Source organism: Camelus ferus, chromosome 34 (assembly GCF_009834535.1).
Source record: "Camelus ferus isolate YT-003-E chromosome 34, BCGSAC_Cfer_1.0, whole genome shotgun sequence".
In the NCBI taxonomy this organism is placed as follows: domain Eukaryota; kingdom Metazoa; phylum Chordata; class Mammalia; order Artiodactyla; family Camelidae; genus Camelus; species Camelus ferus.
The window spans coordinates 18,892,496-18,916,631 of record NC_045729.1 but is presented as its reverse complement, the minus strand read 5'-3'; the positions used below and the strand labels follow the sequence as shown (position 1 = coordinate 18,916,631).

Below are 24,136 nucleotides of genomic sequence, written 5' to 3'. Positions count from 1 at the left end.
CCAGCAGTTTGTGGTACTTGGTGATGCCAGCCCTGGACACTCATACAGCAGCGTTTCCAGTAGACATTGTTTTCCAGCCTCTTCTGAGACATGGACAGCTCCTAGCTCGGTCCTCCTCTCCCACCCCGGGTGGCCCCTGTACCCACGGGAGGTGAAAGTGGAGGTTTCACTAGTATGTCAGCCTGGGTCAGGGCTCGCCTTCAGTGAAGTTTATGTCTTGGCCAAATTCAGACCCAACGGGCTTAGACTTTGAACAATATCGAGTGATGGTTCTTGCCCCTTTCCCCTGTTCCCCAAAGCGTTTGTGTTAGCAGGAGAATCTGACTGTCAGGTTGTGTTTCTTCGCAGTTAGTCTGTCTGTCTTCCTTTGCTTCCTTGTGTAGCTCAAGGTCACCTCCTAGAAAATCTTCCTCCTTGTTTCTCAATCAGTTCATCATGGAGGCTCCTTTACTCCCCCTCCCTGACAGGGGCACACTGCATGCCTGCAGCCCTGGGCTGCCTGGGTGGACAGCGAGGGCCTGCAGGACCAACCCCGTGCCCTGTGCTCAGCACCCACTTCTCTGGCCTTCGCCTCGACGCTTGAGATCACACCCATCCTTCAGTGCCGGGTCAAGGCTCTCTCCTGCCATGTCTTCCATGACTGTGCCCTTGCCCTGGGGTCTGCACCAGGCAGTGCTCTCATTTGGCAGCTTACCTTTTCACGTGAACTTCTCTTGACTCACCCACATGACTGAGAGCTCCCCATGCGCAGGACCCTCCCGCACCGGGAAGGTAGCCCACTCAGGTTGGCTGTGGATTTTCTCCTTCCTTATACCTGAGAATAGGGAAACCCCCATCTCAACACATCCTGCTGAGTTTGGGGCTGAAGATTCCCAACTGCTTACAGGGACACCGAGTCCCCGAAAGAGAGAAGCCTGCCCGTCACCCTGCGTCCCCATAGCACGTGTGCGGCGAGGTCAGGAAGGGGAGGGACCAGGTGTCCTTAGCTTCCCATCGGTCCTCTCTGCCAAAATCATCCTGTCCTGCTCTTTCCTCACTTGTCTGTCCAGATGGCAGGGGAAAGGCATGGCTGGCATTGGCCAAGGTGATGTATGACCACCTGGGGCTCAGAGCACAGAGGGCTCGGACCATTAGGGGTGTCAGGCTGGGAAATCGGAAATTAAAGGCTTGGCACCGTGGCCAGCAGCACCTCCCTGTGGTGCAGTGTTCTGAAATCACCTGCGGATGGGTTTCATCAGCACGGGCGCAGGGGCAGGAAGGCCTCTTGGCAGGCTGGAGAGACAGATGGGCCGCAGGCATGGGGCCTGGCTCCGTGGGCGGGCGGCAGGACCCTTGGGGCTTGATGTGAGCTTCCGTGATCAAGCTCTTGCCTGTACGGGCACGAGGAATTTTCTCTACTTAGAAGCTGTGCCCTCGGGGGGGATGCCAGTCCCCTCCTAGGTCTCAGTCTCCTCACCCATAATGTGAGAGCAGTGGGCCAAAAGATCTTTGAGGTCTCTTGGCCCTGATGATGCCTAGATTTATGACCTGTGGTCATCAGGAGAGCGGTGATGGGGTTGTGGCTGATGGCAGAGGGACAGACAGGGCCCAAGATGCTGGCCTGATGGAGGAGGACGGCTCCCCCTACCCAATGCCTCAGACCCCCCCAGAACTGCGCTGGTGCTGCAGTCAGGAGGACTTCTTGGAAGAAGTGGCTTCTGAAAAGGCAGACAAGAGGACTTTTCTTTTGTAGTCCCTGGGTGTTCTGTTTGTCATTCCATCCACCCATCTGTCTTTCCTACAGGTATTTATTGAGCACCTGCTGTGTGCCAGGCCCTGTGTGGGTGCCAGGAACACAGCTGTGAACAAGACGAGGCCATCCTTTCAGGACCCGAGGTCTAACGGGAGTGAGAAGCATTAGACAAACAGTTGCAGAAATAATTAACAACACTTGGAGTAGTTTCAAATGCCTCCGCCTGCACTTGGCCCCTTTCTCTTGATTTTACTTTTCTGTTCCCTCCGCTGTCTCCCTCCTTCCCCTTCCTCGTCCTGCTCCACCAGCTTTGTCTCTAAGACTGTCTTCACCTCTCCAAAGCCAAGACCTTCCTGATACTCTGGGCTCTCTCAGGCCAGAAGTTCTCAGGAAGATCCTTGGCCTTAACCCTCATGCTGATGTGCTTGGGAACTTCCCTGGGGGAGGCGGGTGGCAGGGTCCTCTCCTCCTGCCTCTGTGCTCTCTGAGGGTTGATGCACTGTAAGCTTTTTCTCAGACATTTTCAGGTTTGTGTTCAGGTTGCGACCCCTCCAAGCTTACACGAGTTACTTGCCTTCTCTGAACCTGAGCTTCCTCACCTGGAAAATGGGTTTGACTACCCTGACCTCGCTGCATTTTGGGGGGGTCGAGTGGGAAAATGGTAGTGAGAGCACCGTGGCGATGACACCTTGAGCACGGTGGGCGCTTGACCGAGACTAGCTTTTGCCCCTTCCTTCCCCTCTGCCTGGATTTGCAGCCAGATGCTTTCCAGTCTGGGGCGGAAGCAGAGGAGCCCCGGCCTCTGCAGGTCCTTCTTCAGGTGACGCTGGGCAGCAGGAGGGTGGCAGCAGTCCCTGCTCTGGGACAAGGTGCAGACCTTGAACTCGGATGGCCAGGAGTCCGCCGGGGCTGGAGAGAATGACAAATGTTCCATGAATCCCAAAAATGAAGCGTGTGTGACAGCTGCCTGCTGCCTGCTGCTGGGCGTCAGGGCCAGGGGGACCCTCGCTGAGTTGGTGTGTCTGCTGGGGGCCCCGTCCTGGTGGCGTCCCCACTGATGCAATGGGAAGCGGGCCTTCCCCTCTAGGGAAGCCCGCCCCCTCGCGCCGTTTCCTCCAGATTCCATCTGAGCCACCTGGGGCTGGTTCCACCTGGGAGGAGAGAGCATCTTCTAGACCAGCGCTGGGAAGACGGAGACGTTCTCATCCACACGCCCAGCGCAGTCATCACCGGTGACACATGGCTGCTGAGCGTGTGAAGTGTGGCTGGTGCGCCCGAGCAACTGAATTTTTAATTTCACTTAGTTTTCACTAGTTGAAATTTAAATTCAGTGGCTTCGTGTTGCTAGTGGCTGCCATGTTGGACACGACAGTTCTTCACTGACGGTTTCTGCGCGCGGTGTTGCCACCCGCTGTGGGGGGACACCTTTGGTGTGAGATGTGCTGTGAGTGAGTAATGTGCTCTTGGTTAGAAGTGACTGAACTGTGTGAATGTTTTACACACGTGGCGGGGCGTGGCCGACAGATGCAGGGCTGGTCCTTGTGAGTCTGATCGGGACACGTCTGGAGATTGAGTTGTTGGGTCTGGGTAGGGGAGCGGGAGGGGAGAATCTCCAGGCCCACGTTCATCTGGGAGACACCGCGGAACTAGGGAGGTACTTTGCGCAGCAGTTCTCTGTAAAGGAGAAGAACGAAGGGGAAAGGACGAAGGGGATACACCCCAGGGTTAAGGGCCGAAGGGCTGAGTTGGTTTCGTAGGAGCTGGAGGAGACCCACCTAGCCCGCTCATCTCACTGGTGAGGAGACTGAGGCCCAGCGTACCTCAGGTACCTCTCGAGGACCACGATGTGGTTCCTCCCCTTCTAAGGACTACCCTAAAAGAAGATATTAGCATCCTCATTTTGCAGACAAGGCAGCCAGAAATCAAAGTCACAAAGGTTTTTAGTGGAACCAGGATTGACCCCCACCCTCCCCAATTTTTTTTTTTTAAAAAGACTGACCCCCAAGTCTGTCAAGAGTCACAGGCTTAATTTATGACCTAACCCGTGTCCACTGACTGTCAGGCCAGCCCTCCACGCCAAGGTCATTGCCTTGCCCTCCCCCATGTTGGCTGGGGTCTCTGCTGCTTTGTGGGGTAGCCAGCGGAGGTGGGGTGGAGGATATGGGAGGTTGGCAAGGAGCCCGGCCGGGGACTGCCTGCTCCAGGGCCCAGGATGGGCGACCACACAGCTGAGTGGCCCTGCTCTTGGGGACCCAGAGACACCCCCCACCAGGGTGACCAGGAGGGCAGGGAGCAAGGTGGGAGGGACTGAAGGCCCGAGTTCTGCTCCTGGAGGAGGCAGGCCTCCCTCCTCTCCTCCAGCTCTGGCTGGACTCTGCCAGGTGGGGGGAGGGCCCTCCCTCTGTCCAGCTGTTGTTCCCCCACCCCCACCCCCCCACCGCTGCAGCTGTCTCAGCTCCATCAACCTCATCCAAGGCTGGGAGGAAGGAGGGGGACAGGGAAGGGGCCTCTCAGGCGTGTCCAGCTGAGGCGACTCTGGCCCCTGCCTCAGAGAGGTGTCTCCACTGCCGAGGGAGGGGGCTCAGGGCGGCGTCTGCCCCTTGGCTCCTGGGTACATGGAGGGTGGTGTGGGGGGCTCAGCTTTCAGCCTCTCAGCATTAGTCCCTCCAGCAGGGCCGCTCTTTTACTGAAAAGATTAGGAATAGTTAATCCTTCCTTCCCCTCCGTGGGGCCGCGGGGCCGCCTAACTCTCCTCCTGGCACTTCTTAGCTTTCCTGTGGTATTCATGAATGACCCAGTGAAGGGCCCCTCACCAGCTCCAGGACGGGGGGACAGGCGCAGGCCTGAGGTTCCTTCCTGCCTGACGGTTTGACACTCGCTGGTGAGACTGTGCTCACGGGTGTGAGCTGTCCAGGGACGAGTGCGCTCTGTCCTCCGCGTCCGGGCGGGAGGTGGGGGGTGTCCGTCCTGCCATCCGCACCGCCCGCACCCAGACACGTGCCTGGCCTTGCTCTCTCCTGTCGTGAAGCTCGGCTGCTCCCCTGCGGGCTCTAGCACCCTACCTTCTTCAGGAGCTAAAGGGAGAGGTGACACGTGGAATCACTACTCTTTCTTGGGCAGACCTCAGTTTGCCAACCTACAGAATGGGGAGAAGCATTGCTCTGTTTCAGTTCCACAAGTAACAGCATCTTGGCATCAAACATTGATCTGAGCTCCTTGGGAAAAAAGTCTCCAGGAGAGAGTCACTTACTTTGTTTTGATTTCTTAGCTCCATCCGGTCCCAGTGCAGGGCTGAGCGGGTGTTAGCCAAATAGTACACATCCGTGATTCTACACCTGGCGCTGACTTAGAGACATCTGGGAGCTTTGAATAATTCAGACTCCTGGGCCCCCAGCCCAGACCTTCTGAGTCTGAAACTCTGTCGGTGGGGCGGGAATCTGTATTTTGACAAGCTTTCCAGATGATTTCAATGCAAAGTGAGGTTTGAGACCGTCCAGCTCTTCTGCCTTTGGCGGTGGTGGGATGTGGGGGGGGGGGCGTCTGGTGACAGGCTATTCCTGGTGCTTCCTTCCGAAGCAGGCCTGGTTTCAGGAGCATCTTCTGTGTTCATTCAGAGTTGTTCATTCAGCCTGCCGACACGGATCCTGGGTCTGTGGCCGGCTGCGTGTGGCTCTGGGCAGAGGGGTGCAGGCAGAACCAGGGAGAGCTTTCTTCCCTGAGGGAGGTGGACGGGAGCCCCAGCAGTGACAATGGCACCTAGAAGGTGGGGTGTTGAGATACTCAGAGGACCGTGCTGAGGGCCCCCTTAGTCCGGTCAGGTTCTCGGCCAGAATAATGGGCTCACTCACCTTTCTGACACCTAATGAGCAGGAAGGGACCTGAGCAAGCACTCAGTCATCCCTGCTCTGATGCCCAGGGAGACTCAGGGGCTGGACCCTGGCCGCCTGGCAAGCTGGCCTTGTGATGGTGGTTGACAGAGGGTCTGGAGTGGAACAGGTTTCCTTCTGGAGAAACCACATCGTGCAAGCCCAGGAAGAGTGTGGTGTATCTGGACTCTGGAGGTGCCCGCAGACAAGGTGTCAGGCTTGGCTCCAGCCACACCCCAAGGGTCAGTCTCCAGGACTTCCAGCTTCTTGCCTGCAGGGTGACAAGGTTATGCTTACTGGCGCAGGTTCTTAGAGGTACTGCGGGCTCGGTCCCATGACAGGGGCTTGGGAGATGCTGGCATTTCTCCACCATTTCATTTGGTTTCTGGAGTGAGGACAGCGTGATTTTTTGGTCTCAGTTTTCTGAGCCCTCCTTCTCACCGGGGGTTACCTCCAGCGAACTCCCCCTGAGGGGCTGATTTCGGGGTGCCAAGTTCAGGCACTGCAGGAGAGCGCGTGCGACCCTCTCCCCCTGTGCCTGGCCCAGCCCTGGGGAGGCCAGCCCCCCGCCCAGCCCGGCCTTTTAACTCAATACTCCCTGCACAGCCCCATGCAAATTGCTGGAGCGCTGGTGCCTGGTTTCTCAGGAAGGCTTCTCCATCCAAGCCTTTGTCCTTCCGCTCACATTAAATGCTGTCAACATTTTTTCCCAATGAAGTTCTTCCTCCCCCTGCACAGTCCCGGTCTCCAGCCGGCTTCTCCAGCCAGGGACACAGTTGGATTGCAATTGCTAGCACTTCCTGGAGATCAGGTCCCCTAGGAGCTATAAAAGTCCAGGAGAGTTTCTGGCCCCTCTCGGCATGGCTGGGGCGCTGCGTGGCCCGTGCCTGCCCTCGCCCCTCAGAGCCACGAGCGGGCTTTCCGGGAGGCCCTGGGCTGGCAGCCTGTGTTACCTATGTCACTGGTGTCCGCTGCCAGTTTGAATTTCTGAAACGGATTTGCTGATTACAGGCGCTGGGGGCCCCCCACTGTCCGTAATGGGCGCAGAGCCGGGGTGGGTGGATTTGGGTAACGGCTGGGCTGCATTCCTCCCATTCTTTTCTCATAGGAAAAAGTGCCTGGAAATAACCCCGGGGGGGATTGCTTACAGGAGGAGCCGGCTGCCTGCCACCGCCTCACATTTGGTCCTCTCGGCCTCTCCAGCTTGCCCGCCACCTCCCCTCTAGGCAGATGCCACCAGCTGGGCAGGCACTGGGGTTGCAGATACCCCTCCATGGGTCTGATGACCTGACCAGCTGGCCGCCCTCTTCCCACCCTCACTTGTCAGGATGGTGGCCCCATTCCTGGGGACTTCCTCTGCCAACCCCAGACGCTGGGCCTTTTTTTTTTTTTAATGTTGGCATTGGGGATTGAACCCAGGGCCTGGTACATGCTAAGCACACGCTCTACCACTGAGCTGCACCCTCTGCGCCCCAGACGCTGTGCAGAATAGGGCAGTGCTGGGTGGAATCGCCCTCCGCCCCTCCCTCCTTCCTTCTTTCCTTTTTTTCTTTTTTTTAAGACGAAGGCAGTCTCAGGAATTGAGAAGGAAAAGCCCGACAGTTGAATAAAAGTGAATGTCCCTGCAGACGGGACCCGCCGCTGGGCGTGGGGTGTGGTTTGGCGCCTGGCTCAGCCAGGGAAGTTTTTCCTTTTCCAGCTCCCAGTCCCCCGGGGACTTCAGAGCAGGCAGTCTCTCCCTGGGGAGAGTTTGGAGCGTGCATGTAAGGAAGTTTCTCTGTTTTCCAAGGCACCAGCTCTGTCACAGTTTACAATAAGGCAGCTGCCACCTCATGGCCCTCAGCACCCGGCCACCAGGGCCCCTGCGGCGGCGATACTTCTGGCGTCCCCACGGCCGGACCCTCAGCCCCGTCCTCACCTGGCCGGCTCTCCACAGGGTCTGGCCCAGAAGGTGCCTGGATGTCCTCCTGTCTTTGTGACTCTCCCGCCTCCCCTCAGCCAGCAGCCTCCTCCTAGACCTGGTTTCTAAGTGTCCAGTGACGGACCCGATGAAACGTGTATGTCAGGGACAGGCCGGCTGGTGTGGCCACTTCAGCCCTGAGGTCCCCAAGCCTCTCCTTTCCTCATGCAACATCAGGAGACGGGCTCTGACACCACTGTCCGAATGCCAGAGCAGCAGAGGGCCGCCCGCGGGAAGGGCCAGAGGCGTCTGCCAGGCGAGGGCTTCCCTTTACAGTGTGCTGTGTGCACGCGGGGCTGGGGGCGCAGGGAGAGCCTCCTTTGAAGCCCCCAACTCTGATTTGTGCACCGATTTGTGGCAAAACCTCCACCTCGTGCCTAACCCCGCAGGACCCCCGGGCCGAAGAGCCGTGCCTGCCTGCCCTCGTCACTGTCTGGTTGGGTTGTGCTCGCCTATTTTGGGGTCAGGAGCCGGCTGGGTGTTAAAAAAGCACTTGTATAAAGAATGCTGTGCAGTATGAGTGCAAATCAAAGAAATGGCGGGAAAAAGAAAGACCTCGCAAACCCGCCGCCACAAAGCGGCTTCCCATCTCCTGCCAGGCCTTCGTCTGCGCTCACCTGCAGACGTAGCTCTTACGGTTATAGTCCCCGTGGAGGTGGAGCTTTGCATTCTGTTGGCTTTATTTAGTATTCTCCCACAAGCTATGTGACCATCACAATTAGACTTTCCAGTGGCTGCATAGCAGCCAGTGAGTTTTTAATCAGTTTTCCCATTGTTTAACCTTTGGTGTGTTCAGTTTTTAACTTACCTAAATGATAATGCATTAATAATACTTGTCAATAAAACTGCATTCACACTCATCGATATATTCTATACGTGTCTGTACGTGTGTGTACATGCGTCAGTGTGTGTGTCTTCCTCTTTCCCTCCTTTCCTTCTCTCTTTCTTTCTTCCCGTTTTGTATATTTTCTCAGGGCAAGTCAGGGAGCCGGGCATTCTTTCCTAGAGTGGTGGGAGGTGCCGTTCAGGGTTGTGGAATACCAGCCTGAAGTCAGGCGCCTGCGAGCAGCCGCAGGACCCAGATCCTCGTCTAAGTCTGGCCTTGAACCAGTGTTGGGAAGTGAGTTAGGTGGCAGAGGCCCTGTTTGAAATGCTGGTAGCTCTACATTTCTGTTGTTGCTCTGGTTCTGAACCTGCTGGCCCAGGTGCGTAGATTCCGACCTGTACGTTTACCTCGTTGAGAAGTTCCTAAGTGCACCCCCCACCGGACCCCATTCAAAGCAAGAGAAGTAGATTTGGTGCTCACCCCCAGGAATCTTGCGGTCTGAAGGGATTACCATTGGATTACATGTTTAAAACATGGTGCAGATGGAACAAAGGATATCTGTGGTTAGGGTGCCGCTTTGTGGCCCCTGCTTTCTGTGTTGTGGGTCAGTTGTTGTGCTGAGCACCCTGGGGTGGGGCTACAAGGAGCGTAAAGCTATAAAATTACCCCAGATCGTGGGGAGGGGAGCGACCTGCACACAGAATCCAACACAGGAAGCGTCAAGTGATCAGTGACTCGAGTGGGACAGGAGATGTGCTGCTCCGGACGTGCCCAGCTGGGACGGTGACCCTGCTGAGGGTATAGGCAGCCCTCCCGAGGGGGCTGCTCCCGTAGTTAGAACTAACCGGGGCATCTTGAAGACCCTGTTCTCTGCACACCATCCGGTCAGTGAGGAGATGGGGGTATCTGTTGCCTGTCTGTTTGACAGTCTCCAGCAGGAGACCACATCTTGACTTTCAGCCCCTCTGGCAAGGCCTTTGAGACAAGCCAGGCCTGGATGAGCAGGGCTGATGCAGGGTGGGAACTGGGCAGCTGGGTGAGGGGGGTGCTGAGTGAGCCGCTCCTCCACATTCCCTCTGAGCAGGGAAGACCTCTCCCCGCGGGCAGGTAGCAAGTGTTTCCTGCAGGCACGTGGGAGGCGGCATTGCGGGACCCCAGCCGCGCTGAGAGCTGCAGAGACCGATGGAGGGGGTCTTTCTGAGGCGCTCTGAACTCCTCCGGAAGGAGAAGGGATTGAAGGCGCCTGCATCACTCCAAGCTTTCCCCAGATGACAGCCCTGACGTACGAGCCTAGTGATGCTTAAGAAATACGACTTGCTGGGGAAATAAACACCCTGTGTTATTTATTATTTATTGGAAAAACAAAGCTTCCCTCAGCTGGGAGGTTACAGATCACTGACAACGTCAGGTCCAATTTTCCTCCATTAATAACAGGTCGGTATCCTTCCCGCAGAGTCAGGAGCGTGAGGGTGGGTCTGGGTGCGCCTCTGGCGGGTGGTGACTGCCAGGAGGACGAGAAGGGGTGCTGAGAGTCAAGGCTGCGGGGGCGCCTGGGCCCAGAGCCTGTGTGGACGCCGTGCTGGGCACCTCTGTATCCTCTCATGTGACCCCCTCCAGGACTCGGGGGAGCAAGGGGAGGCAGCTGTTGAGCCCCAGTGGTCAGGAGAGGATGCTGATGGAGATGCTTGCGTCTCCTGAGAGGACAGACTCCTGGAATTTGGAATCAAGGCGAGATAGGCTTTGCTTCCGAGGGTTGAATGGAATCCAGGGACCTAGAACATCATGAGGAAGTGACCATGGGTCAGCGTAGAGGAAGGGCTGGACCAGCGGGGAGAACTTTCTGGAGGGGAAGGTGAGGTGACGTCTGGCTGACTTGAGGGCCACGATATTGTGACCTGGAGTAACTGCAGTGCCGTCGCCCCTGGGTATCCAAGGAGGGGGTTGGTTCTGGGACCCCCACAGACACCAAGATCTGCAGATGCTCCAGTCCCTTATATTAAGTGGCGAAGTATTTGTGTATAACCTACGCACATCCTCCTGTATACTTTCAGTCATCGCTAGATGCTTACAATACCTGATACAATGTAAATGCTATGTAAATAGTTGCTGGCATGCGGCAAATTCAAGGTTGGCTTTTTGGAACTTTCCCGATTTTTTTTTTTAATTGAAGTATAGTCAGTTACAACGTGCCAGTTTCTGGTGTACAGCACAATGTCCCAGTCATGCATATACATACCTGTATTCGTTCTCATGTTCTTTATCGGGAAGTTTTTTTTTTTTTTTTTGAACATTTTTGATCCGAGGTTGGTTGAATCCTGCAGATACCGAGGGCCAATTGTATTGGCAAAGACAATACCTTTGCAGTATTGAGTGTGTCTTCTCCACAGTGAGCCTCCTGGCAAGCAGGTGAAGAAGGGCAGAGCTGGGTTATTTCCACTTAATTCGCTTGAGAGTGGGGTAGTTTAAGGATGTGGGTTTTGCAGCTGGACAAATAGTCTTCTGTCCTTGATGAACCTGTTTAAACCTCTGGACCTTGGTTTCTCCATCTGTAAAATGGGAGGATTAAGATTTCTCTCATGGGGTGTTTTGCAAAGAACAAACACCTGAAATAGTCCCTGGCACACAGTGAACTGTGAATAATTAATGGTAGCTGCTAATGTTGTCGGTGCAGACCGAGGACGAGAGGCCCCGAGAGGTTACTTGTCTTGCTCAAGGTCACCGAGCTGGTAAGGAAGCAGCCAGGACTTGAACCAAGGTCTCCCAACCTCTTACACTGTGTCCTCCTATTGTCTTAGCCCCCAGCCCTTCCTCCCCTTCCCTGATGAGATGGACGCTTGGCGGACACGGGCAGGCAGGCGCCGCCACCGCCCAGGACGCGTTTATGCTTGAATTGTAAGTTGCGGGCCATGTCCCGGCATAGATGTGATTATAGGGTGCTGACAGAGAAGCACTCCCTGATGAAAACGATGAACAAAAACGTACCATGGCTTTATTATTCCCCAGGCAGCTCCATTGTGTCTCTCTCCCCTTCCCCACCCCTCCCTTCACCCCCTAAAAAAAATAAAAGAAATGGAAAAGATGAAGGGCTGTCAGCACCGGATCACAACACGGGCTCCAGGAGTTGGCGGCTTTTCAGTGCCTGCAGAAAGTTCCCTCCTCTTCTTGTTCCCCTCAACTTCTTGCTTTCCTACCTTTAATTAAGACAAATCTGAGCACGCTGCCTCTCAAAGCAGGGAGCCTCCCAGTTCCGTCTCCCATTGGGTCTTTCCTTGAGCTCTCTGTCCCCATCCCTGTCCCCTGAATGCCTCTTGCAAGAGCTACTGAAGTGGCCACCAGCTGTCTGCCGCTGTGATGTCCCACTCCTGCCCCAGAACCTTCCACAGCTCCAGCACTAACTCAGGTCTGTGCTTCCGAGCGTCGCGGGCGAGCTGACCTCAGCCTACCTTTGCCGCGGCGCCCCTGCTGCTCCTCGGACGAAGAGGATGGCTCTGCGGCTCTGGCCAGCTTGCTGCTTCCTGGACGGGTCTGGAAATTACCTGCCTTTGGTCACGCAGTTCCTTTTGCTTGGAAAGCCCTCACCCCGGTGGAATCGGGCCTGTTCTTCAAGGCTTAGTTGAAGCGCCAGCTCTCCTGGCACATTTCTCTCCAAACATGCTCCTACTTCGGCTGGCGCACAGCGGAGACGGAATTAACGGAGAGCCCCGCTTGTCCCTGCGGGGCTCTTCCAGGCCCCCTCGGAGCTTTGCTGCCTGCCCCCCTTTCCCACAAGCTGTGGAGCGCATTTGCTCCTTGATTGCACATGATCTAAGTTCTTAGGCATGTTCCTTTTCAGGTTGGAAGTTCTCTTACTCTTCCTGTCATTGTCTGTTCCGTTCTGGGCCTGGAGGCTCAGACAGCAGGAGGGTGTAGCGGGAGCCGGGAGTTGTCCCTGCTCTGCTCCGACCAGCTGTGATTTGGGGCAAGCAGCTCCCTTCTCTGGCCCTCAAGTTCCCATTTGTGAACCAAGGGGTTGGATGAGCTGCTCTCTAGGCTTTGTGGATGGGGTTTTAAAATGTAGTTGTACTGAGATATACTTCCCATAAAATTCTCCCATTTTCACGGGCTGAGTGGTGTCCCTTCCAGATTCATATGTTGAAGTCCTAACCCCTTGTACCTCAGAAGGTGACTGTATTTGGAAATAGGATCTTTAAAGAGGTAATTAAGGTTAATTGAGGTCATGAGGGTGGTCCCTCTTCCAGGACAACTGTTGTCCTTTGAGAAGAAGAGATTAGGACACAGACATGCACAGAGGCAGGACCCTGAGGAGACATGGGGAGGAGACAGCTGTCTCCAAGCCGAGGAGAGGGGGCCCAGAATGACACCAAACCTGTCAACGCCTTGGTCTTGGGTCTCTAGGCTCCAGAATGAGAAGAAGATAAACTTCTGTTGTTTAAGCCACCCGGCCGGTGCTGCTTTGTTATGGCAGCCCTGACGAACGAATCCAACCATTCCACGTAAAACTCAGTGGCTTAGTGTGTTCACCAGGTTGCATAGCCTTCACTGTAATCTACCTCTGAGCATTTTCTCGCCCCCGAAAAAGCCTCCGTACCTGTTACTAGTCACTCCTCCTTTCCCCCCAGTCCTTACTCCACTGCCAGCCCTGGTCAACCACGAATCCATGTTCTGTCTCTGTGGACTCGTCTGTTGTGGACATTCCTTATGAGTGGAATCACACGGTATGGGGTCTTTTGTGACTGCTGTCTTTTGCTCAGCATGACGTTTCAAGGTTCGTCCACGTTGCAGCCTGTACCACTGCTCCCTTCCTTCCCCGTCGCTCAGCAATAACGCATTGTGAGCATGTGCCGCCTTCTGTTTCTCCATGAGCACTCGATGGACCTGTGGGTTATTTCAGTTTGGGGCCAGTGTGAATAATGCTGCAGTGAACAGTAGTGTACGAGCTTCTGCGTGGACACGTTACCATCTCTCATAGTTACGTTCCTAGGAGAGGAACTGCTGGGTCATATGATAACCCCATGTTTAACTTTTTGAGGAACCACCAAACTGTTTCCCAAAGCAGAGGCACCATTTTGCATTCCCACCAGCAGTGTACAGGGTTCCAATTTGTCCACACTTGTTATGGTCTGCATTTTGTAGCCATCCTAGTGGGTGTGACATGGTATCCCATTGTGGTTTTGATTTGCATTTCTCTGATGATGAATAATGTTGAGCATCTGTTCATGTGCTTATTTGTCATTTGTATATAAATATCTATTAATATAACCTTGCATATTTTTAAGTTGAGTTGTCTTTTAATTATTGAGTTGTACGAGTCCTTTATATGTACTAGTATAAGCCCCTTATTAGATCTGTGAGTTTTTCCATATTCTGTGGGTTGTCTTTTTATTTTCATTTTTTAAAATTTTGATGAAGTCCCAGTTATCTAATTTTTCTTGTATTTACCTTTGCGTTTGGTACCTTATCTAAGAAACCATTACCTAACCCAAGTTCACAAAGATTTACTCCTATGTTTTCTCCTAAGGGTTTTATAGTTTTAGCTATTATGTTTGTGTCCACGATCCCTTTTGAGTTAATTTTTGTGTGTGGTGTGAGGTAGGAGTCCAGGTCCATTTGTGTGTCTGTGGACATCCAGCACCATTTGTTGAAATGGATGGGGTCTTAAGGTCACTTGGAGCTGCCTGCCATCTGAGGAGGAGTGGGGGGATGGCTGGTGTGGAGCCTGGCTCAGGGAAGATGCGCTGGGTTCCCTTTTCCTGTCCTCCTGCAGCAGCACTGACACAAAGCCCCCAGCCCCTGCCCAACAGTATTGTGTGTTGAGATTTTATACTTCTGTGTTTAACTTGTTCTTCACAACTTCCGGAATGGGCTGGCGGGCTGCTATGTCATTGATTCTGTGACGGTGAGGGTCGGCACAAGAGGCTGTGGGCTTTCTATCTCAGCAAGGGTGTTCCTGGCTCACGAGACCTGCCGGAACCAACAGCAGAGAAGTTATCACCTTCCTTCTACCTCAAGTCCAGGTGATGGGGCCCTTGCAGGCTCTTCCTCCAGTTGGGGAGGAGATGACTGTGACAACCAAGACCAGAGGTGATGGATGTTTGGGGGGAAAAGGAAAGAGGGCATTTTCAGCTTTTTGGCTCCTTAAATCCAACCCTGCTTTCAGGCCAGGCAAAGACCATTTTCTTTCCCCTTAGCACTTTTTCAGCAGCGCTAATAGGTCCCCCGGGTGGATTTAAGGGGGGTTAGTGAGACAAGTTATGGTTATACCAGACTCTAGGCTACACGTCCCCCTTTTCTCCCAGGCCTCCTGGGCCAAGGCTCAAACACCGTCTCCCCCACCATGAGAGCTGGGCCAGACGGCCAGGCACCGGGCAGCCTGCTGGGGAAGGGCAGGGGGAGGGCAGTGGGGCCCTCGGAGGGCACAGACCCTCTCTGTTCGCCCACTGTCCACAGCATGGGAAGGTCGTTGGCAAACCTCTCCCGTGGGGCCCCGACTCTCTTCTGGGCTTCCTCCCATCCTCCTCACGGACCCCACTGCAGTCACGCAGTCCCCATTCCAGGCTCATTTGTCCTGCTTACCTCTGCATCTGCAGCTCAGAGAGGCTAAGCAGTTGTTGGATGGACGGAGGGTGAGTGCGAGCTTTTCCACCTGGAGCACAGGCTGTGCCCTCCCCTCTTTCCCCAGCGCCCTCTGGCCATCTTTGCTCAAGGTCGGCTTATAGATCTTGTCTGTAAAGCCTGGCTACCCCTTCTTGCCCCCCAAATTGAATATGATGATCTCTTTTCAATCTTCTCTTCTTTATGTTTCTGCCTCTGTTTTGCCACTTGCCGCTCTGCCCCGCAGTAAAATATTTGCGTGTGTGTCTTAGCCCCAGGATTGGAACACGGGGTGTGGGGTGGGGACCGTGCTTTCTCCTTGTGTGTTTCTCCTCGCTCGGTCTCCACCACACCCAGCACGGTGTTCTGCAGACATTGCCACAGAGTCAGCCTAGCCCAGAGGCTGCTGGGGCTGGCCCACCCGCCACCGCCCCCTCCCCAGCTCTGTGCTGCCCGGCGGATTGTCCTGGGCTTCACATCCTGGAGTGGGAAGTATCTGCAGGAGACAGATGTCAGCGTGCGGCCCTCCCTGTCCATTGTGTGTAGGTTATGTATCTCTGTGTGGGGAGCATCAGGCCACTGCATGACTGAGGCATTATCCTCGACTCCTGGTGGGAAGGATTGGAGCAGATAACACATCAGTGGTAATCCTGTGCTCTGCCCTGGAGGATGCAGAGCATCTCTGGCGGGAGCTGCTGCCTGTGGACGTCAGACTCACCTGCTGCTGCAGTGCTTCTCCTTCTAACTGATGAGGCAGCTCTCTGTCCCCTCCTCTCTGCAGGGCCACCCCCCCCCCCCACTATGCACCTCCAGTCCTGACCTGGAAGGGGGGTGAGTGCGGCAAGAGGCCGCAGGGAGGGAGAGAGGGGCACCGAGCTGCAGAGAGCCTTGAGGAAGACCCGCTAGCCTGGAAGCTCGGGCTGGGTGGGTGCCGGGCCCCCAAGGAGAGGGAAGGGAAGAGGAAAGCAGCCTGACCGTCCGCACCAAGGGGAGCTTTCTCTTTCCTAAGCCCTTTGTATAGATTTCCAGGTTTGAGTCTCACGACAATCCTAGGAGCTGTTTTTAGCTCTATTTTCAGACCCAGGTCTGTGGAGCAGAGGGGAGGTGGCCTGTTACTGAAATTAGTGGCAGGGACAGGCAGGGCCCCCACTCCTTGGGTAGGAAGCCACACCGTTCCTGGCGCACAGTGGCCAGTTCATGCACGTTTGTCCCATCGATGAATAGCGGGCACTCAATAATTAATAGCTGGTTTGACACAAAAGCAGAATTTTCTGGGTGTTGAACTTAGTGGTTTCTCGGGTCCCTGCTTGCCCTGAAATGCTGGGGTTCCGTGGTTCCCTTGGCTGGGAGGGACAGGCTCCTCACCGCGTGGCCTGGCTGTGCAGGGTAGGATTAACCTCCGGGGTCGGCGAGCGTGCAGAGCTCAGGAAATGCCTCTCTGTGATCTGTATTTGGTCCAGAGACAGGTGGTGGAGCCTGGAGGAGGGGAAGTCTGCCGACCGCTCCCGGGGGGGGGGGGGGCCCAGCCCAGCTGCACTGTCTTCTGATGGATTGAAGGCCTTCAGGCTGAGTCCCTGGTGCGTTTAGATTTTAATTGGGGAGCTGGACGCTGTGCCTTAACTCCCAAGTCAAGGACTTGTCCCCTGACCCTGTAGCTCACTGTCTGCTGGTGGGGGAAGGAGGGCCATCCATGAGGCGCTTGCTGGCATCCAGGCCCCCTGGCCCTCTTGTCGGTGAACCTCCCCCAGGCGCCGGTGCTCAGGGCAGGTGCTGTGCTGCGCTTCTCAGCTGCATCGTGGCCTCCAGGAAATTCCTTCCTTTGAGCCATTGTCGCCTCTGCCTCTTGTGTGCTGAGGGAGCCCAGGAATATTCGAAGAGAGTCAGTTTCTGTGTCTGCACTGCAAACCAGGGTGAGGGGCGTGGAGGAGGTGTCCTCCTCGTACAGAGGGAGACACTGAGGCCCTGGGGGGTCGCTGGCAAAGCCGTGATGGCGCAGGCCGGGGGAAGGGCGGGTGTTGGGGTGCCCGCTCCAGGCTGTGCGCCTTCGTGGATCTGTTTGTGAACTTGCGAGGTGCCCGTGAGATTAGCCACCGAGCAGAGGTCTTATTTATGACAGCGCCTCAGATTCCCGTCCTGCTGCCTGCAAGACTCTGCTTCCATCGCCGGTGCTGTTGAGCTCCCAGGGGCATCTTAAGTCTCCCAAGTCATCCGTGGTCGAAGGCAGCCTCATGCAGAGGAGCGGTGTCAGCACAGGGCTCAGACCAGGCTCAATTTTCCCAGGTGTGGGAGGGGGGCCCCCGTCTCGAGCCGGGAAGGGAGGGGCCAGGGCTTGGGAGTTAGAGATGCCCGCGTCTGTGTGACTGGCGGAGCCCTCTGATTTGGTCACTTGCAATACAGCAGATGGAGTCACTTGGCGCTCATGACTCCTCCTGATTAAAATGGTTGGAATAAGGATCTCACATGAGCAAGACACAGAATTTTAATAATATTCAAGCAGTATTAAGTCATGTAAGCCTAATGTATATTGTAATTTTTTTCATTAACTTCAATTTAGTGGACATTTATATTTTAATTTGTAATATGCTCAGTTCGTGAAAGCAGTCATACTGTCGTCTTCAAACAAATGTTCCATATTTTCTACTTTTCACTAATTTGAGAAGGGTTTCTTATTACTGATTAATGAGGTTTTTGCTAAGAATAGGATCAAAGCATCAGACTGTCGAGGGCTGGAAGTTCCTTGGAGATTATCTCATATTCTTCATTTTGGAGATGAGAAAGCACGAGGTTATAGCATGGCTATTGCACAGATGACCAGTGATTTCTTGGACATGAACAACGCTGTCCCTTAGTGTGAAAGGGCTACAGGGGTGAATGAAAGGAGGGAAACGGGAAATTCCCTCAGCTTTTATTACAGTGTAACTTACAGAGATACAGCATTCAGTGGACCTCTGTAAAGTGACCGGAGCCCAGATCAAGAAACTGAACATTGCTAGCACTCCCCTGCCTCCCTCACGCCCCTCCAGCCACCACCCCATCAGGGTCACTGCTCCCTGGACGTCCGAGATCACAGACGATTTTGAATTTCCCGTCAGTGGGGTCGCACAGGATGTGCTCTTCTGTGTCTGACTTTTCCTCAGCATTTCCCCCTGGGGCTCATCCCTGTTGCTGGAAGTGGCTGTAGTTCATTGCTTTCCGTAGTTGTGTGGGGCTCCACCACGATCGACTTAGCCTTTGTACCATCGATGGACATTTTGGTAGTTTCTGGATTTTGGTCATTTTTAAGTAGGACTTTTGTGCATACTCTGGCATGTATTTTCATCAAAACTCATCTCTATTGGTTTATAGCCAAGAGCAGAATTGCTGGGACATGGAATGAGGGTAAATTCCATTTTCGTAGACATGACCGGTTTTCCAGGATGTATTTCAGGGGTGGTGGGTAAACATATAACTTCAGTGCGGTGTTGGTCAGCTTAGAACAGACACAGCTGTGAGTGCCTTGAGGCGGGGGCTGTGGCTGGTGTACTTTTGCACCTGCCCCCTCTTTGGTGATTAGGATGGTGCTTGGCACGTGGGCAGCCGGTGAAGATGGTTGATGGCACAGCCCCAAGGTTCAGCCGGAGGGGGTGCTGGTGGGGCCGGGGTGGATGTGGGGCACGGAGCCCAGGCTGAGCTGGATTCGGCCTGTGCACAGGCCTCTCAGACGTGGCTCCAGGTCTGCCAGCTGCTGTCTGAGCACTGTGAGCACAGCCTCCTGTAGTCTCCTCTGCAAGCTGGGGGTGGAGGAGCTGGGGGACAGATGTGGCTGCTGGCCTGGAATGCAGGGGCCGAGGCTGAGGGGGTCTTCTTCACAGTTCTTGGCTGGCATCACCTGGGTGGGGCTGCGTACCCGACCCTGGACCTGCAGAGTCCCCGTCTGGGGCAGTGTGATTTCTGGGTACATCCCCTGGCTCCTCTGGGGGTCTGGGCCTGACTCTGTGGGGTCAGGTTGTGGACAGATGCCCTTGGAGGGTGTCAAGTTGGCAGTAGCTGCAGACCTTTGTAGATGAAGGTGTGGCCCTAGGCAGCCCCCCGGTGCTGGGAAGAGCAGCCCTAGGGGCAACCACCGTTGCCAGTAATGTACCAAAACGCGCTGGGGGAGCTGACTCCACGTGTCCCGCGGCTCAGCTCCCTGCAGCCGTCCTTAGCAAAGCCCTGTTGCTTCTCTTCATTATTGTCAGAAAAATCTCACCTCTCTGCTGCACCAACTCTTCCCACCCTTTTAGTTGATAAAGGCTTCATAAAACTGCCTCTCTGGCCCTCTGCTTTATGCCTCCTTCACTTCAAAACCAAGAGGCGGGTAGCACATGTGTGTCCACAGGGCGTATGCGCCAGGTGCTGTTGGGCATGGAACCAGCACTGAAGGTGCCTGGTGTCCGACTTGCGGAGCAGAATGCATGGACACGGGTGACGAGTGCGGGACTGGGTGGAGAGTAATGGGGGCTCAGAGCAGAGGGTCAGCGGGCAGGTGCACACTCACTGTCTGTCTCCCCCCCACCCCTACCCATCCCCCTGTCTCTCTCTCTGTCTGGGAAGCCTTTTTACTCACTGGTGAAGTGCTACATGCCACCTCGTTGCTGACGGATGTCTCCAGAGAGGGTGTAGGGATGGAGGAATAACTGGTAAATCTCAGCTCCCCTCCCAGGCCTGGCCTGTCCCTCGGGAAGCCAAGGAGACTCCTGCCCCTCCTTCTCTGGGCATCTCTATCAGCAAAGCAAATGACTGAATAAGAGCTGGTACCTCACCACCCACCTCCCCTCCTGGCCGGCATTGGGCTGGCGTGCGGTTGGATGAGCTCGGATTTGGACCTGACTCAGGAGAAGGTAGGATAAACTCAAGAGGGTGAGCTCATGTGGCATGAAAAGGAGCCAGGAACACCAAGTGTGTGTGCTTGTGTCTTCCTGTCATTCCCTCCTCATCCCAGAGCCCTGGCAGCAGACTGCCCGACGGGCCTCTCCACGGAGCGTGTCAGGGGAGGACATGGAGCCCGCCGGAGCACTGGAGAGGGTGCAGGGCCCCCACCCACGCTCTGCCCTCCCTGCAGGGAGCAGAAGGCGTTCCCTGTGTCTCCAGGGTTTGGGACAGGCTGTCGGGAAGGCTGATCGGCTCTGGTCCTCTCTGAGGACACCATGGGGAGGACTCCACTCAGGACATCAGGGCAGAGAGAGGGAGCACACATAGTCTGGCGGAAAGACCTCTGGCCTGGAAGTCAGCAGCTCTGGTTTCTAGCTTGGGTTCAGGTTTTGATTCGCCTGGTGTCCTTGGGAAGGTCCGTCGTCCCCCACGTCTTAGTTTCTGCACATGTCAGAGGATGGTATGCGTGCTGTCCTCCCCGCCACCCAGAGCGGAGACAAGGACCACGTGGGCCAACCATATGACAGCCTGCAGAAGTAACGTCACATTGTCGTTGGTGACATTGTCGGTGACAGGTACTGTTGCCTAAGTTACACTCAGGCCATGGGTATGGATAGGGGTGTGAGCAGTTGTAGCTGGAAGCGGCTGTGGATCGAGGTCACGTGGTGCAGAGCTAGGGCCTTGTGAGGTGATTCCAAGTCCCCGAGCTCATTGCAGGGGCGGGGAGCATGGAGTGAGCGTGCAGCCCTTGACAGAGGGGCAACTTTGAACAGTATTTGGAGCAGGGAAGAAGAAGACTGTCAGGCGTCACAGTGGCAGAAGCAATCCTCTCGGAAGACGCCAGTCCTGGGGGAGGGCGGAGGTGAAGGATGTAGGGACCCTGGCTTCGTGCTCAGTTCCCAAGTCAGACTCAGCCATCTCCCTGGGCCTGTGTAGGGGGCCCTTCCCTCATTTTGGGAGGCAGCGTGGCAGTGGCAGAGCTCTGATTTGGGAGAGCATTGGGATGGGGGGGGAGGTGTCCTGGATCCCATGTCTGTCATTTTCTGGCTGCTGTGACCTTGAGCCTCTCTTACCTCTCAAAGTTCTGCTTCCTTCATCTGGGAATCATAATACCCGTCTTACAGGGCTGCTGGGAGGGTTGAGTGAAGCCACAGAACAACCTGGAAATAGAAGGTGCTCAGTAAATGTCACTTAAATCTGAGTTTCTCTCCCATCCATCTCGTTTATGGCGTGTGCCGGGAATACGCCAGAGCCTTTGGGCACATCCCCATCGGTCCCCGCCAGGGCTCCGCGTTTTCCTTCCTGTGGAGACAGACTTTGCAATTACGCTGATTTTGTACCGATAACCTGTGTCCTTGCGTCAGACCTGCCTGTCTGCCCCGTTTGCATCCAGGTGTCATGTGGCATGGATTTTGCACGTAATATATGTTCTTAGGAGAGAATTCAGAATTCAAAAGCAACTTTATGGAAAAAAAACTGTTCAAAGGAGAGATCTTTCCCTTGTCACCAAAATCACATTCTTGAAAACAAAATCTAGTTTGTGTGTCTGGGCAGCGTGGAGAAGGGCTCACTGAGCTGGGCTGCGCTGCCGGTGGGGGTGGCCCCGCCGGCCACAGAATACCTCATCTATACAATGAGACGGGCACAGAGATCACACCTCTCCAAGGAGCCAAGCAGGGCTGCTGGGGACAACGGCCTGGACCCCTGAGCAGGGCAGGAGGATCACCGTGGCCGTGGTGCCCACTGGGAGGGCTGCTGGGGAGCACGTCACTGCGTGTCGGGTGAGGACTCCCGGCTTTACTCTCTGAAGTTTCTCCTGTTTCTCATAAAGTTGTGGGTTCGCATCTCCACTTGGATGACTGACAGACACCTTAAGGTCTTGACAGCAACCCCTGGTCCCACCCTGGTTCCTCTCTGCAACAACCAGAGGATCTGATCTGTCTCTTCTTACTGCTTCCCCTGCTCTAGCCCTGATCCAAGCCACCATCCATCAGCTCTTGCTTGCATTATTTTAATAGCCTCCCACGGTGTATTTCTGTTGCTGCTCTTGCTCGAAGGTACCGCCAGGACCTTCCCTGACCGTTGTTTAGAATAGCTGCTTCCCCCAACCCACCCCATATGTTCCTGGCCTCCCCCATCCCTCCTCATTTTCTACTTAGCATATCAGACATGTGTCTTTTAAACTTCTTTCTTAATTGTATTTTTTTCTTGTCATCCCTTGTCCTCAAATCAGAATATAAGCCATATGAGGGCAGAGATTTGTGTGTGTGTGTGTGTGTGTGTGTGTGTGTGTGTGTGTGTGTGTGTGTGTCTTTTTTTTCCTTCTGGTTTTGGGCAATGCCTTAAACCCAGTGACTAGATGACATGACTGATTTGTGATCTTTGGAAGCTGTTTGCCGTCAATCTGGGAATTACTGTCCACCCTCTTGTCAAATTTTCCTTGAAGCAAGCACCAACCCTGAAGATCCCTTGACCCTGGACATCCTGGCTGCCCTTGCGGGAGGACACTCTCCTCTGCCCCACGTCTCCTTCCTCTGTGGCTAGCTGCCCAGCCCTGTGTCTGTATGAATAGATCTGGTAGGTGAGGACCTGGTCCTATGCTCCTCGCCCCTCTGCCTGGGACGAACCTCTTATATAACATCTTATAATCGAAGATGCTCGATAAATTCACTGTTCGTTCCTTTACCGGCAAATGTTTTAAGGACTTGCTGTTGATAGACGAATAAAATTCAGCCCTGGAAATGATCTGGGGCCTTTGGAAGGTGTGCCACGCAGGCTGAGCAAGGGGCGGTGGCCAGAGGGAGAGACACGGAGGGGCGCGGGCAGCGCAGGCTCAGGGTGCCGCTCTGGGATCGGCGGCCGAGTGGCAGGTCTCCTGTGCCTGCTGCGAGAGTGACCACCGTCCCCAGAGGATGAGGTGTGCACCTGCTCCTTTAAACTTCCTCGGAGGGTGGAAGCTGCTCCTTGGGATTTTAAAATACGCTGCATGGTCCCAGTGGTGTCAGGTAGCTAGTTTATGGGTCCCGTCCTGGTTGTGATAACTCAGCTAAGCTGGATAATAAACGAAAGTGGGACAGAGCCCCAGGATAAATATTGCTGCAGGGCATCTCGGGCGGCACAAATCACAGGGAAGTTATCTCCAGGCTCTTCATTTCTCCTGTTCCTCCCTGGCCCTCCGGCAGCAGCCGGCAAAGCAGGATCCATCTGTCACAGCGCCCCCCTACTCCACCCCTGCAGCTCACTGCTGCGGAGGGATGCAGGTTGGTCCCTGGGAGGCAGGTGTCGCTCTGCCTTCCTGACCAGCCCTGCATGTGGCCCTGGGGAGCCAGCTCGGATGGGGACTGTGGCCATTCTCCGTTCAGAGCTGCGCACCACCGCTTAGCTTTGCAGGCCTGCTCCTCTCTAAGACGAGGGGGTTAATAGTCGGTGGTTCTTAGTCTGGAGTGAGCATCCGCGTCACCTGGGGATTTAAAAGCAGCTGGTGAGTCCGACCCTAGTGCACAGAGTCAGCATCGCAGGAGGCTGGTCTTGGGTGTTCCCACTCACCTTCCTGCGCCCCGCCAGCCAGCAGGACGCCCGGCGCCACTCCGGTCAGGAGCTACCGACGGTGCACATGGAGAGTGAAATGGTGACAGGTTCGGTGGTGGGGTGGGCCAGCTGCTGTGACCCACGCGGGCCTGGACCCATCAGCACTGTCGCTGAGCCTGGCTTCCCTCAGCTCTGCAGTCACGCTTGCCTTGTAATCAGCGTTAGTCTGCAGGTATTGACTGAGCCCGCGGGGAGGACGGAGCTGCCGTGGGTGCGCAGGCACCAAAGGCGACAAACCAAAGGCAGGGGAGTCTATTAAGTGGAGAGGGTGGTCTCCGTGCAGGGCGGCCCCACCCACCCCACCTCCCGTCAGACGCGTGGGAATCATTCTCAGCTTTGTCTCTGGACCCCCGCATGCAGATGCTGCCGTCTCCTCCTCCACTCGGTCTCTCCAGCCCCCTTCCCAGCGCAGATGCTCAGGATCTCCGGCCTGAACCTCACAGTGGCCTCCCCACCAGCCCCCTCCAAGCCATCTTCTCCATGCCGTGGAGCGGCCACGCCTGCGGCCCAGGTGCCCCTTGCCTGGAGGCTGCTCACCGGGCCCGGGAGAATTGACTGCGTTGGTTACCCGTGGTGCTGGGGGCAGGCTCTGACTCTGAGTGGCCCCTCGGATCCCAAGAGGAGCTGCAGCCTGGCTACCGTGGCTCTCACAAGCTGCACACTCTTCTTGCCCCGACGTGATC

The 24,136-nt window shown here is 55.4% G+C and overlaps 1 protein-coding gene and 1 long non-coding RNA gene across 2 annotated transcripts in view; one reads left to right on the top strand and one right to left on the bottom strand.

Annotated features, from left to right (window-relative positions):
• The window catches only part of TSPAN9 (tetraspanin 9), a 167,090-nt gene that overhangs the window by 47,822 nt on the left and 95,132 nt on the right, over nt 1-24,136 (top strand). The gene's annotated exons all lie outside the window — the stretch shown is intronic.
• On the bottom strand, nt 10,633-12,137 carry LOC116661336. The gene is made up of 2 exons (XR_004317218.1): nt 11,828-12,137; nt 10,633-10,930 (listed from the first exon to the last, which is right to left on the bottom strand). It is a non-coding gene; the product is annotated as an uncharacterized LOC116661336 (long non-coding RNA).